Here is a 15,350-nt window from a genome sequence, read left to right as displayed (position 1 = left end):
AATTTTGAGCTTGAAGAGGTTAGAAAATCCATCTAGTCTCTCTTGTTCATTGAGTCATTGGAGACACTATGTCCCAGAGAAGGGAAAGGATATAGTCCAATCAGAGACTCATCTTGTCAAATCTAGGATTCCAACCCAAATCGAGGTCTTCTGCCTCTTCATCTTCTGCCTATTCCTCCTTTAGAGCCTGGCTTTTCTTCAGAAGATTGAACACAGATCAGCAATGGCTTCCTCTTGGTTTCTGGTAAAGTTGTATCTTATTTTGGGAATTTTGAGTGGAGTGAGAGTTCCATATCAGAATTTAAAATTTTGAATGAATAAAGCAGGTTAATAATTCAGTCCATGACTCCCCTTCACATAGGCCAACTAACCTTGATGACTCATTATTCTCTGAACAATTCCCCATATGTTCTCAGCTCTGTCCTTTTGTCCTCTTTGTTCTGAATAACTTAACAAGAAAACTGGTTTCATGGAAAGAATACTAGATTTGGAATCAGAGAAATTTAGTTTCAAATTCTGCCTCAAGTAATGGCTATTCATATGACCCTGGATAAGTTACTTTATCTCCCTGTGCTTCAGTTTCCTTATATGTAAAATGAGTTGGTTAGACTTAATGGTCTCTAAGATCCCTTCTAGAATTATTATAAAACTGAGTAAACAATGTATGAGTCTAAACTTTGAATGGTCATTGTCCCTCACTCATCTCTACCTATAGAATTTCTCTCTACCCTTCAAGATGAAATTCTGGGGCCAGATAAAATCTGCCAACTTGTCTTCCTGCCTCATCTCTTCTCCCTCCTTCCCTTAGCAGACAGGGGGCTTTTCTAAAGCAGAGATCTGACAATATCACTCACCTATTGGGTCAATCCCAGAGGCACCAAGCACCTTCATAGAGCCCTTTACACTTCCCATGACTCTTTGAATTGGTCCTACCAAGCACTTACTCTTTTCTCCCCCAGCTCAGGGTTTTTGCACTGACTTTTCACCATTCCTTGTTTTCTCCCCCTTCTCCACTTCTCAGGGTCCCAACATTCTTAAAGACCCAGCTTCAAATCTCCTTTCTGGAGGAGTCAATTCCCAAGTCACCCGTGGTCTCCATCTTAGTGCTTCCCCCGAGGTCACCCCCCCACTATACTGGACAGTCTGTAATGCCTTTGATTTTTTGGGTGCTGTCTCCTACAGGGTAGGGATATTATTTCTGCCTTTCTTTGATTCTCAACAGGTTAGTACTTGGTTTAGCATATGCTAAGAATGAACTGGCTGACCTCTAGACTTTTGGGAGGTGTTAAAGAAAAATGGAGAGAAGCACCTTTTGGGGGGCTCTATTCATATTCAGAAGCTAAGTAACCCCCTCCTACCAATAAAGGTTTCAGACCATATACTGTTGTAAAAAGCTGAAATACTGAGTTCCCTCCCCACAAATTCTAGCATATTGTCTGATATTCATGACCACCACAGACTGGATAGCCATGGGCCTGGAGTGGGTCACCTAGGACCCTGTTTTCTATTCTTGGCGCTGTCCCTAACTATCCCTGGGCTTTTATAAACTCCCTGCCCTCTCTATGCCTCAGTTTTCTCATTGAAAAACTATGGATAACATTTGGAGTTGCTCAAGCTAAAGGTTTGCATCACTTCAAGCAATGCATCAATCACTGAGCATTTGTTAATTCTGACTATGTGCTCACTCTGCTAGTGAGGATGCAAATACAAAAGGGAAGCCAACACTCTCCTTATATTCTAGTGACATAGGTCAGGAAAAGACTAGAGTTGGCCATGCTGAGGCATCATCCCAGAGGCTGTGGGTGCAGCCTGGGTAGAGTCTCCAAGGACTAGGTTTGAATCCTAGCACCACCACCTCTTTGCACCCTTTCTTTATCTGTGGAATGAGATGGTTGGGCTAAATGACCCCACACAACTCTTCTGACTTGAAACAGTGTGACTTCATTGAGAAGATTTCAATAAGCTGTGATTTCTAGTCCCCCACCCTCCCCTCATTCCAAACCATAATCTGCTTCAGGTGAGCAGATGATGTGGGAGGATTACTATGACCTTACTGGTAGCCTAGATACTGTGATGGAGGGACGGTGTTGACCTTGGAGTCTGAAATTGTTGTGTTTGAATCCTGCCTCAGAAGTTTACCAGCTAGGTGACCCTTTGCAAGTCACTCTACCTCTTGCAGCCTCAGTTTGCATATATGTCAATTGGAGATAATAACCTAAATTACAGGGTGGTTGTGAAATTCAGAAAAGATAAGATCAATAAAACAGTTTAGAAACCTCAAAATCCCAATTCAGTATTGTTGCATTCTGTGTCTAGGTCTATCCTCAAAACTTCTCTGCCGCAGCTTGGGCTCCACACGGAGAGCCTTAGGGTGCCAGGATCATCCCCATACCACAAAAGAGTTCCTGGAAGAAAGCCAGAGTGGAAATTAGTGGGGAATGCTCTTTACCATCCTCATTGGCTTATAAGTTCCATCTGTGCCAAACAGCTGAGTAAAAACCATCCAGTCACATTTGCTGGATTTTCCCAAATGACAGTTGGCTCACACAATCCTAGTCCAGTGTGACAGTGAAGTCATAGGTTATTCTTGGTTAAGGAATATAGAAAATGGCATCCCACTAGAAGGTGAAAGTCCTGAGGACAAAGGGTCACAGCAGGTGGCCAGTTGAAGTTTTACCTCTGGATCCCTAGTCCCTAGATAAGGAGAGGTGTGGAAGTATGTTTCTTTATTTTGGGAAACAATGTTCACAACTAGGTATTTAGATAAAGGTCTCATTTTTTTTTTTTTTAGGTTTTTGCAAGGCAGTGGTGTTTAGTGACTTCCCCAAGGTCACACAGCTAGGTAATCATTAAGTATCTGAGGCCAGATTTGAACTTAAGTCCTCCTGACTCCAGGGTCAGTGCTCTAGCCACTTTGCCACCTCACTGCCTGGAAATGGGGTTGGATATAGATATTCTCCATTTAAACAAGTCATCTAATAGTGGGCTGTGGGATCTTGGGAAAGTCAGGTTTCTTTTCTCATTTAGGATGTAGGAGTCGGATTAGCTTGTCTCCCAGGTCCTTTCCAGTTCTACCATACTGTGAATTTTGACCTCTGTTATGCTTCAATGATCCCTACAGGAATGTTTTGATCACCAGGGCTGTTGAAGGGCACGGGACCCTTTGTTAATATATAAACATGGCAGAGGGTGACCTCTGTGCTTTTTAAAGTCAGAATACTCCAATGGTGAGTGATTTCAAAGGGATATTATTTCTAGCCTCCATGTGTCTATCCAGAGAAGACAAACTGTGAGGTGAATCTTACCTACATGAAAGAGGAAAATTCCAAGGCAGTTCCAGAAGAAATGATGAAAGACAAGGAACCGTCCTGTTTCTATTGTTGGAGAAGCAGAATATGGTTCTTTTTAGGCTAATGAAAATGCTAATGTCACGGCCTAATAAAAAACAGAGCTGGAATCCTTGCTGCAGGAACTTTTCAAAGAGACCAAAGCTCTTTTGGAACTTCAGAAATGATTCCTGACTGGTATTGCTCAGTGTAGAGAATGGGTTGGATTGACATACCCCAGAACACAAGCTGTGCCACCTAGAAGCCCCTTTACAAGGGCTCTTCAAATTGTGGATGCAGGAAATATTGATGAGTCAACTTGTATTCTTTTTATGACCCTTATGTTGAAAATCAATGAAAAAGGGATGGGAAGAGGGAAACAGATCTTCCATATAATCAGTATGTAAAAGGAGAACATGACCAGTTTACTCTTGACTCTGCTTTTAGAACCATGACAATTAAATCCGTTCTATTCTGAGACGACAATTTCCCATTTTTGTGTGGCTCTTTTCAGAAGGTTCAGTGGTCATAGTATTGTGGATATGGTTTGTGGTTAGAGACAGAACAGTCTATTGGATGAAAAATAGTGGACAGAATTTTGGATTTTCCAAAATGGGTGTAAGATCCTTGTGATGATTTAATCCAAATCCATTTAATCTGTTTCCAGGGGGGAAGGGACCTGGGCTAGAGCAGCAGGAATGCAAATCTGGTGGCTAGTTTCCTTATTCTGTTCAAGTTTTCTAAGTATTTCCTTCTTTAAGTATTCCAATTTACATGACTTTGGAGATATCTTTTATAATCCTATTTGGAGTGGGAAGCAATAGATTTACTCCAGTCTCAAATCTAGGGGAGTCTGCAGGTAATTCATAGAGGTGCGTGTTGGAGGAAGGATGGTGGAAGAAATGATTTCGATAATTACCTCCAGGGTTCTTGTTTGCCAGAGAGGCTTAGTTGAGGATCCAGCTCAGAAAAGGAATGGAAATGTGATCGGCCATGTGCACTTGGGGAACCAGAAAGAACTGAGAACACTCCTGTGAGGAAAAAGGAAGCCTAGTGGCAGCAGTGGAATGGCAGATGGGCAGGGAAAATGGGGTAGCAATAAAGCACAGTTGGTGGTTGAGTGATGGAACCCAAGAGTCACTGGAGCTGGGCCAGTGCTGTAAGCATGTGAGTATCTTACATATGGAGAAATGTTCCCTGTCCAATTTGCAACAAAGTGGGGATCCAGCCATGGGACACAGGGGTAGAGAAGCATGCAGCTACTCAATTTCCCCTGATTATTTACTTCTCTATTCTATTCTAATTAAAAGCTTTGCCTGGGATATTGGTAGGAAATGTGCTGGTTGAGTTTTCAAGCCATATTTGCGAAATCTTTTCTACCCTAAACAACCGGTACTGAACCTAGGTTAGCAAAGAATTCCAGAGTTGTGTGGGATCTATACCATACATTCATTATTACATTTAAAATATTTTGAAACATTTTAAAATATTTTACAATTTATTTAGATATTTTTATAAAATATTTTAAAAATAGCCCACATAGACAAAAATATTCATAGCAGCTTTTTTTTGTAGTGGCAAAGAATTGGAAATTGAGGGGATGTCCATCCATTGAGTAATGGTTGAACAAAATGTTGTATTTGTATGTGATGGAACTCTATTGTTCTAAAGATATTATGAGGGATGAAATTTCAGAAAATCCTGGAAAGACTTTTATGAATTGATGCCAAGTGAGAGGAGCAGAACCAGAAGAACAGTGTACACAATAACATGATGGACTTGTTCATGCCATCAGCGCAATAATCAGGAGCAATTTTAGTGAATTTGTGATGGAGATCACTATCTGTATCCAGAGAAGGAACTGTGGAGTTAAACAAAGACCAAAACTTACTAGCTTCAATTTTTAAAAGTTGTCATATATTATTCAAATTTTACTCTCTCTCTCTCTCTAATGCTTTCTTTCTTCCTTTTGGATCTGATTCTTCTCTCACAACACATCCAATTTCCATCTATGCTTAACATGAATGCAAATGTAAAGTCTTCTGTTGGAGGGAAGGGGGGAGGGAAGGGAGGGAGGGAGAATAATTATAAAACTCAAAACCGTGCAAAAAAGATTGGAAAACAAATTAAAATATCTATCTATATATCTATAAATATATTAAATTTAAAAAATTAAAATAAAACAAGCTGTTTTTAAACAAAAATATTTGAAACATTGTTTGTTTAAACATTATTTGTTTGTTTATGTTAATGTTATTTATTGTTGATACACAGGATCCAGAAAACCTGTTTTAGCATCGATTTGAGAAAAAATTTGATTACTGATCAGGAGAGTTTTCAAAAAAGTATCAAAAGACAAGTCTATACACAAAGTAGCTATAGACTCATTTAGATATATTAGGAATCATCCCCAGAAATTGCAGAATTTGAGTTAAAGGGGCTTTAATGATCATCTTATTCATCCCAATCCACCCCCATTAGATGAATGTCAAAGATGTAGAGATAAAATAAATAAATCAAAAATATGGATATGGATATAGATGAAATAAATCAAAGTGCAAAAACAGAAACCTTGAGATAAGAGTCTGCCATAAGAGAAACTCCCTCCCAAAGTGTATGCAAATCCTCATTCACCTACATTCAAAATTAGGTTATATAAAACTGATTAATCTGACTCATTGACTGTTGACCTGATGCACAAAAGAGCTAAAAAGAAGTTTAACTTCACGATTTTGAAGACTTGCCAAAAAATCCTTGCCAAAGTATCAAATGAAATAATGGGAATCAAAAACTTTGCTTTAAATGTTAATATTAGCCATCATCATCATCATCATCATCATCATCATCATCATCATCATCACCCCCAATCATCATCTTCATTCTAAATTATTACCATCTATTAAGTTATATAATTCAAGATTAGAAAACATTCAAATTATTGGTCAAATGAGAGGTATGGGATTTATTATCTGTAATCTTTCCCCTAGCTCCAGCTTTCTTTGCTCATAGGAACCATATCATAAGTACTGAAGTTGTTAGAGTGATCACTAAGTTTTGTTAACAGATGAAAAAGCCTACTAGAATATGTTTCATAATGCTATCTGCTGATTGAAAATACTTCTCTCTGGACCTTCAGATGGGCAGTAGATGACATTTCTATAGAGTTGAGTAGCCTTTGCTTCATGGAGTTTATCCCAAAATAATAAAAATGATTTAATTTGTCTTGGTAGAGTTTGGCAGTCATTCTGTAACATGACCCCAAAGCTTAGTATTTCTGGTTACCATTCCCATGTTTTGACAAAATAATTTTCTGCAAGAAAATGACATCACTTCAATGTTAAAATGTCTGAGACCTTGGGAATTCAGAAGTCAAAATTTGCATTATTTTCCAATGCTAATCTGTCTGCACACAACTATATGTCTTGCCACAGGGAGGTCTAGCTACACATGTGACTCTTGTGTTAGAGATTCTTTTGACATGAAAGATTCAAATATATCTGAGGGATTTGTTCTCACTCTGGTATGAGTATCACCCTGAGAAAATGTGTGTCTGGTACCATGAGACTGAATTCTTCCTTTTAAATCTATAGCTCACAATGGGAAAAAAGGCTATATTGGATAAAATAAATCAAAGTGCAAAACCAGAAACCTTGGGATAAGAGTCCACCATAAGAGCAACTCCCTCCCAAAGTGTATGCAAATCCTCATTCACCTGCTGTCAAAATTAGATCAATTCCTTTCCCTGCTGTAACCACCTGCTGTTACCAGCAGGCATTACCTCTCAAGTATGGCCCTGTAGTTCCTGAGCTCTCCCAGCAGGTGGTGGGACAGATTGCTCTGCTTTATGGCTCTTCCTGTAGTTCTAGGTTGCTTCCAACTGGTGATGCTCTCTAGTATGGTTTAATTTAAAATTCATCCCATTTGACTTAACCAACTTCTAATTAGTTTCCCCCATTTGCCATGCATCGTTCTTGGTGTGGGGAAGACAAAGAGAAGAAGGGAAAGTGTTTTTGTCTTCAAAGAAATGACATAACTACTTTCTAGAGTTATATTCTTTTGGGTAATAGAAGATTCTACTCTCTCTCTCTCTCTCTCTCTCTCTCAGTTTTTGTAAGGCAATGGGGTTAAGTGACTTGCCCAAGGTCACACAGCTAGGTAATTATTAAGTGTCTGAGGTCAAATTTGAACTCAGGTCCTCCTGACTCCAGGGTCAGTGTTCTATTCCACTGCATCACCTGGCTACCCCTCCCCCACCTACCTTTGTTCTCACCCGCCACCCTGTGACAGGCTTTCTCGGTGTCTCTCCCCAGGTTTTTATCTTTTTGACAGACCAATATTTGTTTCTTCCAAGGCAAATCTTTCCCATTTTTCATGCTCTTTTATGATGCCAAAACATATTTTTAATGGAATGCAGCAGTTGATAGGACTGCTGGATGGTGAAGCAGATAGATGGCTGGGTCTGAAGTCAGGAAGACTCTTTTTTTTCTGAGTTTAAGTCTGACCTTAAACACTTACTGGCAGTTGGGGCCCTGAGAAGGTCCCTTAATCCTGTTTGCCTCAGTTTCTTCATTTGTCAAATGAGCTGTGGAAGGAAATGGCAAACCTCTCCAGTGTTTTTGCCAAGAAAACTTCAAATTGAGAGACAAAGAGTCAGACACAACTGAAATGACTTAACAACAAAAGAAATGGTAGCTTATATTAAAGTTTGTGAACTGTACACCTACACCCTCCCACTATCTCTTTACCTATTGATATTTTCATATTTTCCTTAGAAATCTGGTTTAAAAATAAAGACCCTAGGAGAGTTCTTGAAGTGGGCTGCCATTTGGAAAAGTAAGATGAATCAAAAGAACATGGAAGGGACATCTTGAGGGATTTGGAAGAAGTGATAAAGGTAATTGTGATTTCAGGTTGACACAGGAGAGGAATAGATACAGACCTGGGCTAAGAAGGGTTCATAGAATATTTTCGTGGTTTTGCTCATCTATGTTTCTTAGGGTGAGTTTGTTTCATTCATTCATTCATTTATTTATTTAATCATTTGATCAACTAATTAATTAATTACTGGAGAGGATGTTTTCTGGGGGGATCCAGACCTGAAATTTTTTCAATGAAGGCAATTTCACATGAGAGAATTCCCTTTACCAAAGAAGACTGGCAACTATTCTTTAAAGCCTTTAAGAATTACCTGAGGTTCTGAGGTTAACTTACTTGCTCAGGATTCCAGTGCCAATATATATAAAAATCTGGACTCACCTCTAGGTCTTCTCGAGATACCATGCCACAGGAGAACTTCTTAAGGACCCCACAAAAGGGAGAGAAAGACTTCCAGAAATCAGGACATGTGGTACCACTTTAACACATGCGCTTCTTAAGTTTAAGCCCACTTTCCCTTGGGTAATGAATGGAAGAGTGTGTCAGAGACTTTGTAAGGGGAGAATGTCTTGGAGAAATTCTTTTTCCTGGTACCACCTCAGTAAATACGTCTTTATTTACAACTTGCTGACACATGTTCAGTTATTTCCATCCCATCTGACTCTTTGTGACCCCATTTGGGCCACATTCTGAGGCTACATTTTAATTCAGGAGGATGAGTCTTCCTGACTCCAGGCCTAGTGCTCTATCCACTGCAGCACCACCTAGCTGCCTCCAGAAATTATGACAACAATTCCCCTTAACTGATCATCTTAAAACCTCAAATTGGTGGTACTGAAGAATACAGACATGATTCTTCAAAGGCTCACGGAACCCTGGGGCAGAAGATAGAGCCTTGTTCTAGACCAGAGGTTCAGCTGTGAAGTGAGGATTAGGCTTCAGATCCTCATGTTCACTATTTAAGAAGCAAATCTTAAGTAGTACTTTTGTACAGTCATTGTACTAGGGGAGGAGATCCAAAAAAGGGAGAAAAACCTAGCCCCTGAACTCAGAGAGCTTCCATTCCAGGGGAGGGAAGCTGTGTGTGCACTGATAAGTCAAAGGAAAGTCATTTCTAGAGGGAGAGAGAATATACAACTCTAGTTAGAAGGGATCTCAAAGATTATTCACCATCGATGCAACCCCTTCATGACTAATATGGAAACTGAGCGTCTTGGCCTAGCTAAAGTCATATTCAGTAGCCAAGTAGCAAAATCAGAATCTGAACTCAGGTCCCTTGCTTTCAGAACCAAAGTCCTTTCTACTGCTCCTTTCTTGAGTAAACAAAGAATGATTTTCCCCCACTTTCTTAGAGGATGCTCAAGACACCACAAGCTCTCATTACCATTTTGAAGAATGACTCATATTTTCCATGACTAGAGAAATCAAGAATTTATTAAGTGACCTGTGCTAAGCACTGAGGACTACCTTTCTCATGCCAAAGCATCCAGGAGGAAGTGCAAATATCAGAAAATGATCTGCTAGAGTGAAGGGTCAATTGTCAGAATAAGTAGTTAAGATTTTTTTCCTTTTTACCTCTCTGGGCTGGCATGTGCAAACCCAGGCCAAGAGGCTTGGTGCTTAAAGTTAAAAAAACCAAACTCAACACATTTCTGAATTGACTGCAAACTGTTCTGCAGTGTGCCCCAGACTGGTCAGGAATGGCCCCTTCCTCCTCTCCTTTTTTTCCCCTCTCCCTCTCTCTTCCTGCACCTGCACAGTTCTTTCCTGGCATTGTTAATCATGGCGATGGCACCTCATAAACCTGCCCTAGGACCCTGGACTTGAAAACAGCATTGTTGGGGCAGATTTACAGAGTGATGTCTGCATGACTGACAGCTGTTCCTGCTTTATAGGGCGGCCAACAGATGTTGGCGCTGGAAACAAGAACAATAGTTTTCAAAATGTTTGTGCAAGAACATTTGGGATGGGGGGCAGGGCTAGGACAGTAAATGGAAGGAGCCTCTCTTTTTTTGCCAAAGTGCTTGGGAGGGACCTTTGCCCTTTTGGCTGCTCTTTCTCTGATTGGGCCGTCATTTATAAAGACTTAATGAGAGACCGTCCGATGGCTCTGCCTGGCAGTGGCCCATTCTGGGCTTGTAAAAGATAGGTCCTTCACTTCAAGCAGTCAGGGGCACAGAACTCCATCCCAACTGAAGGGCCAACTTAGAGAATGACGCATCCCTTTGATCTCTCTAGATCCCTTCCCTTAGCCCCCATCCACGCTCTAACCTCAAGCTGACTTCCTCTCCTTTGCATTTGCTTACAGGTAACTGAGAGTTGCAGTAAGGGAGTTAAATGAAAGGGATGGGCCACTAAATTTCAGGGGTTTAATGAAAACCCACAGAAAAACCCACAAAGAAAAATAGAAAAAAGGAATTATATGGGTGTGGGTGTGTGTGTAAAGCTACATAAATATAGACAGACATACATAAATATATATCATATATATATATATGTATATGAGACAGGCAAGGAAGCCACAAATGAACATTAAACATCTACTATATGTCCCTTACTTTGCAAAATAATAGGGATTAAAAAAGACAAGGACCTAACAATCTAATGGGGTGAGACAGGCAAATATATACAAAGCAATCTATATACAGAATAAATAGGAAATAATTAAGAGAGGGAAGGCACTAAGATTGGGAGGAGCTGGGAAAGGCTGGAAAAGGTTTCTGGTAGAAAAATGGAATTTTAGTTAGGACTTAAAGGAACCAGGGAGTTGGTGGCAGGGATGAGGAGGAAGAACATTCTGGGTGTGGGAGACAAAGAGAATGCCTGAATCTGAGAGCTAGAGGGTTTTGTTTGTGGAAAAGACAGAAGAATGCTGTCTTTTGTTTGAAGAGTGTTTGTGTCAAGGACTAAGAAATTAGAAAGGTGGGAGTTGAGATAGGTAGGAGGAACTTGGAAAGCCAATTAGAGCTTTTTGTATTTGATCCTGGAGGTAGTGGGGAGTCACTGAAGCTTATTGAGTGTGTGTGTGTGTGTGTGTGTGTGTGTGTGTGTGTGTGTGTGTGACACAGTTGAACCTTTACTTTAGCAAAATCACTTTAGTGGATGCATGGAAGATGGACTTGATTGGGGTCTTACCCAGCAGCTACTACAATCCTTAGGGGTGAGGTGATAAGTTTTTGTATGGAATGTTGTAGAGGTGAAATTAAGTGTCTTGTCAGCACCTTGAAATTGGGGTGTGTGTGTGTGAGAGATAGGGAAGCATTAAGAATGACTCCTAGATTTCAAACCTGAGGCATGAGGAGGATAATGGGGTCCTCTTCTGTAATAGGGAAGGTGTGTGGTTCTTTAATTTTCTGGGAGAAAAAGTCATGAGTTCTGTTTAGGATACGGTGATTTTATTTTTTACTTTTTTGGCTTTTTTGGGGGGAGGAGGCCAGTCAGTGAAGTGAAGTGACTTGCCCAAGGTCACAACTAGGTAATTATTAAGTATCTGAGGTCAAATTTGAACTCAGGTCCTCCTGACTCCAGGGCTGGTGCTCTAATCCCTATGCCACCTAGTTGCCCTGGGATGTGGTGATTTTAAAAATGCCTTTTGGCTATCCAGTTTTAGATATCTGGAAGGAAGTTGAGAATTCAAGATAGGAGACTATCAGAGAAATTGGGACAAAAAAGGTACACTTAAGAATCATCAGCATAGAGATGGTAATTAAATCCATGGGAGCTGATGAGATCTTCAAGTGAAGTTGTTTAGGGGGAGAAGAGAAGATCCATGATGGAAACTGAGGGACACTTGTGGCTATAGGAGGATTCGGCAAGGAGAGATCAGACAATTGGGAGAACCAGAGAGAGGGAAGGCCCCAAAGCCCAAATGAAGAGATTATTGAGGAGGAGCGAGTGATCAACAGTGTCCATGGCTGCAGGGAATCAGGGTAAATGAGAACTAAGAAAAGCCTTTGGATTTGGCACTTTGGAGAGAAAAGTTTCAGTAAGGAGGATTGGAAGGGGTTAAAAAGATAGTGAGAGGAGAGATAGGGGAAGAATCAATTGTAGATTGTCTTTTGGGGGAGTTTAACTGCAAAAGAGCATAAAGATGAGAGATAGCAAGGATGGAAGGATCAACTGAGGTTTCTTTTTTGTATCAGGATGGAAGAGACAAGGGTATGCTTGTAGACAATAGGTAATGAGCCAGCAGACAGAAAGGCATTGAAACCAAGGGAGGGGATGGTTGACAAAAGGGGCAATCTGTTGGAAGAGATGGGATGGAAAAGAATCCCTTGAACTGGTAGAGACTTGGTAAGGAGGAAAGACAATTTATTGTGGAGTGAAGGAGAAGAGAGAAGCATGATGGGAAATAAGGGAGGGGGGAAAAAGAGGGAGCCTATGAAGAATGGCCTTAATATACTCTGTAAAGTATGAGACAAAGTTCTTAGCTTAGAAGGTGGAGGAAGGGGAAGGCAGGGGATGTTTGGGGAGGGATGAGAAGGTTTGGAAGAGCCATTGTGGACAGCGGGAAAGTGAGCTGATAAGGCCCTTACTAGGATTGCCTAGTAGCAGTGAGGGTCCAGTTGAGGTCACGGAATATGCATCTGTAGGGGATCGAGTGGATGGTTCTTTGATGTTCTCCATCTCCATTCAGCAGCATGTGTGATGACTGGTAGGAAGAAGCCAAGGCCGTGTGATAGCCATACGATAAAAGAACTAGACAGCAGAGAGTTGAATTGGTGTTATCAAGGGATCCAAGAGGAAAGACTGGATAGTCAAGGAGAGATAGCCTGGGAGCGGACCGAGAGCCTTGAGAAAATCAGGCGCTGGCTTCCTCTTTGCAGCTCTCGCCGACCGTGGGGATCCCCCGGGACAACTGGCACAAGCCCCGCAAGACCGGGGGCAAGCGCAAGCCCTGCCACAAGAAGCGCAAGTACGAGCTGGGCCGCCCGCCCTCCAAGGCCAAGATCGGCCCCGCAGACGCCGAGATCCGACCCGCCAACGCCAAGATCGGCCCCGCCAACGCCAAGATCGGCCCCGCCAACGCCAAGATCGGGCCCTGCCAACGCCAAGATCGGGCCCGCCAACGCCAAGATCGGGCCCGCCAACGCCAAGATCGGCCCCGCCAACGCCAAGATCAGGCCCCGCCAACGCCAAGATCGGGCCCGCCAACGCCAAGATCAGGCCCCGCCAACGCCGAGATCGGCCCCGCCGCATCCACACCGTGCGAGTCCGCGGAGGCAACAAGAAGCACCGGGCGCAGCGGCTGGACGTGGGCAACTTCTCCTGGGGCTCCGAGTGCTGTCCCCGAAAAACAAGGATTATCGATGTAGTCTACACTGCGTCCAGCAATGAGCCGGGCCGGACCAAGGCGCTGGTGCAGAATTGCCTTGTGCTCATCGACAGCACCCCGCACCGCCCGTGGCATGAGGCCCATTGTGCCCTGGCACTGGGCAGGAAGAAGGGAGCAAAGCGGACTCCTGAGGAGGAGATTTTAAGTAAAAAGCGCTCAGAGAAGATCCAGAAGAAATACGAGGAGAGGAAGCAGAAGGCCAAGAGCAGCTCACTTCCAGAGGAACAGTTCCAGCAGGGCAAGCTCCTGGCCTGCATCGCATGGAGGCCAGGCCAGTGTGGCCCAGCAGCCGGCTACATGCTCGAGGGCAGAGAGCTTGAATTGTACCTAAGGAAGACCAAAGCCCGAAAGGGCAAATAAACTCTTGGACATTTCACTAAATAAATCCCCTGATTATTTGAAAAAAAAGAAAAGAAAATCAAGGACTGGAGATCCCAGTACAGTATCAGGTTAAGGTTTTGTAATTGAAGGCCAATAGATTATGATCAGATTTTAAAATTCTTGAACATGGAAGTGATACAATTGGGGATTATAATAAGATCAAGGGCATAATAATCATCATATGTGGCTGAGGTGGAGAATTAGCTCATGGGAAGTAGGTAGGTTGAGAAACTGAGTGCTTACAGAATTTAGGGAGATTTAATGTTGAAGTCTCTTAGCGAGACAGGAGTTGGGGAGGAGAGAAAAAATTATGAGGCATATTTTTGTTGTTTGATCATTTTGCAGTCATGTCCAATTCTTCATGACTCTTTTTTTTGAACTTTCTTGGCAATGACAGTGGGAGGGGTTTTCCATTTCCTTCTTTAACTCATTTTATAGATGAGGAAACTTTAAGTGACTTACTGAGGCCAGATGTGAACTCAAGTCTTCCTGACTCTGGGCCCAACAGTCTATCTACTGTGCCATCTAACAGCCCTATGAGCCATATACTGAACTCATTAAGGTAGGAAATTCAGTGACCTGGAGGGTCTATAGAGAACAATTACCATGATTTTGACTGGTTGGTAGATAAAGATAGCAGGAACCTCCAAGGACAAGAGGTTACTGAATGAGGAGGAGTGGGGAGAACCTGGAAATGTATTCCACTCCTTCACCTCAATGACTGAACCATGGAGAATGAATCAAGGTGCAGTCAGTGCTGAAAAGGATGACCAGGGAGGTTATGTCTGCTGGGGAAAGACAGGTTTCAGGAAGAGCTAGACTGAAGGAGAGGAAGGAAGGAAGGCGAAAAGACTTAGGATGAAGGAAGCTTAGTTTTCATTCCAGAGGGCAGAGTGGAAAGGGGCTATAGTACATCCAGTCCAAACTATTTCTTGCCTAGGATTCCCTCAGCTCATCCCTCACCCCAACTAGTAGTTGTCCATCCAGCCTGAGACTCTACAGATACTGTATCAGTGCTGAGATAAGAAAGTATTGGGGACCAATGATTTCATGGTACAATGACCCAATATTCTACTTCCAACCTTCAATGGTACTGAATGAATACATGAACAAAGAGAGTGGTCAGGTCAGTTTCCATTTCTGACTCTTCTGACCATTTCAAATGTCAGGGTTCGTGGGACATCAGATGCCCTTGAGCCTGATCCATGCCCGCCCTCAGAATTCCCTCTGCAACATTTCTCCAACCTTTGGTCAAAGTCCACAAGAGATGAAAAGTCCTTCATCTGTCAAGGCAACCTGTATCCCTTAGGCATGATACTCACTGATGGAAAGGACTCTCTGAATGACAGGGACCCCTCCAGCCTGACAAACAACTGGACAGGCCAGGGTTAGCAGAGCTTTTCTTCTTCACTGATAAGCACTGGGTAAAATGC

At 42.2% G+C, this 15,350-nt stretch overlaps 1 long non-coding RNA gene and 1 pseudogene across 1 annotated transcript in view; both read left to right on the top strand.

Moving 5' to 3' along the window:
* Nucleotides 1–15,350, top strand: part of LOC141489131 (uncharacterized) — a 129,956-nt gene that overhangs the window by 85,369 nt on the left and 29,237 nt on the right. The gene's annotated exons all lie outside the window — the stretch shown is intronic.
* On the top strand, nt 12,677–13,954 carry LOC141487989 (small ribosomal subunit protein eS8 pseudogene; annotated as a pseudogene).

This window comes from Macrotis lagotis, chromosome 5, assembly GCF_037893015.1.
Source record: "Macrotis lagotis isolate mMagLag1 chromosome 5, bilby.v1.9.chrom.fasta, whole genome shotgun sequence".
NCBI lineage: Eukaryota > Metazoa > Chordata > Mammalia > Peramelemorphia > Peramelidae > Macrotis > Macrotis lagotis.
Note: the sequence above shows the minus strand (reverse complement) of the source record. Positions and strands in the feature narration are given on the sequence as shown.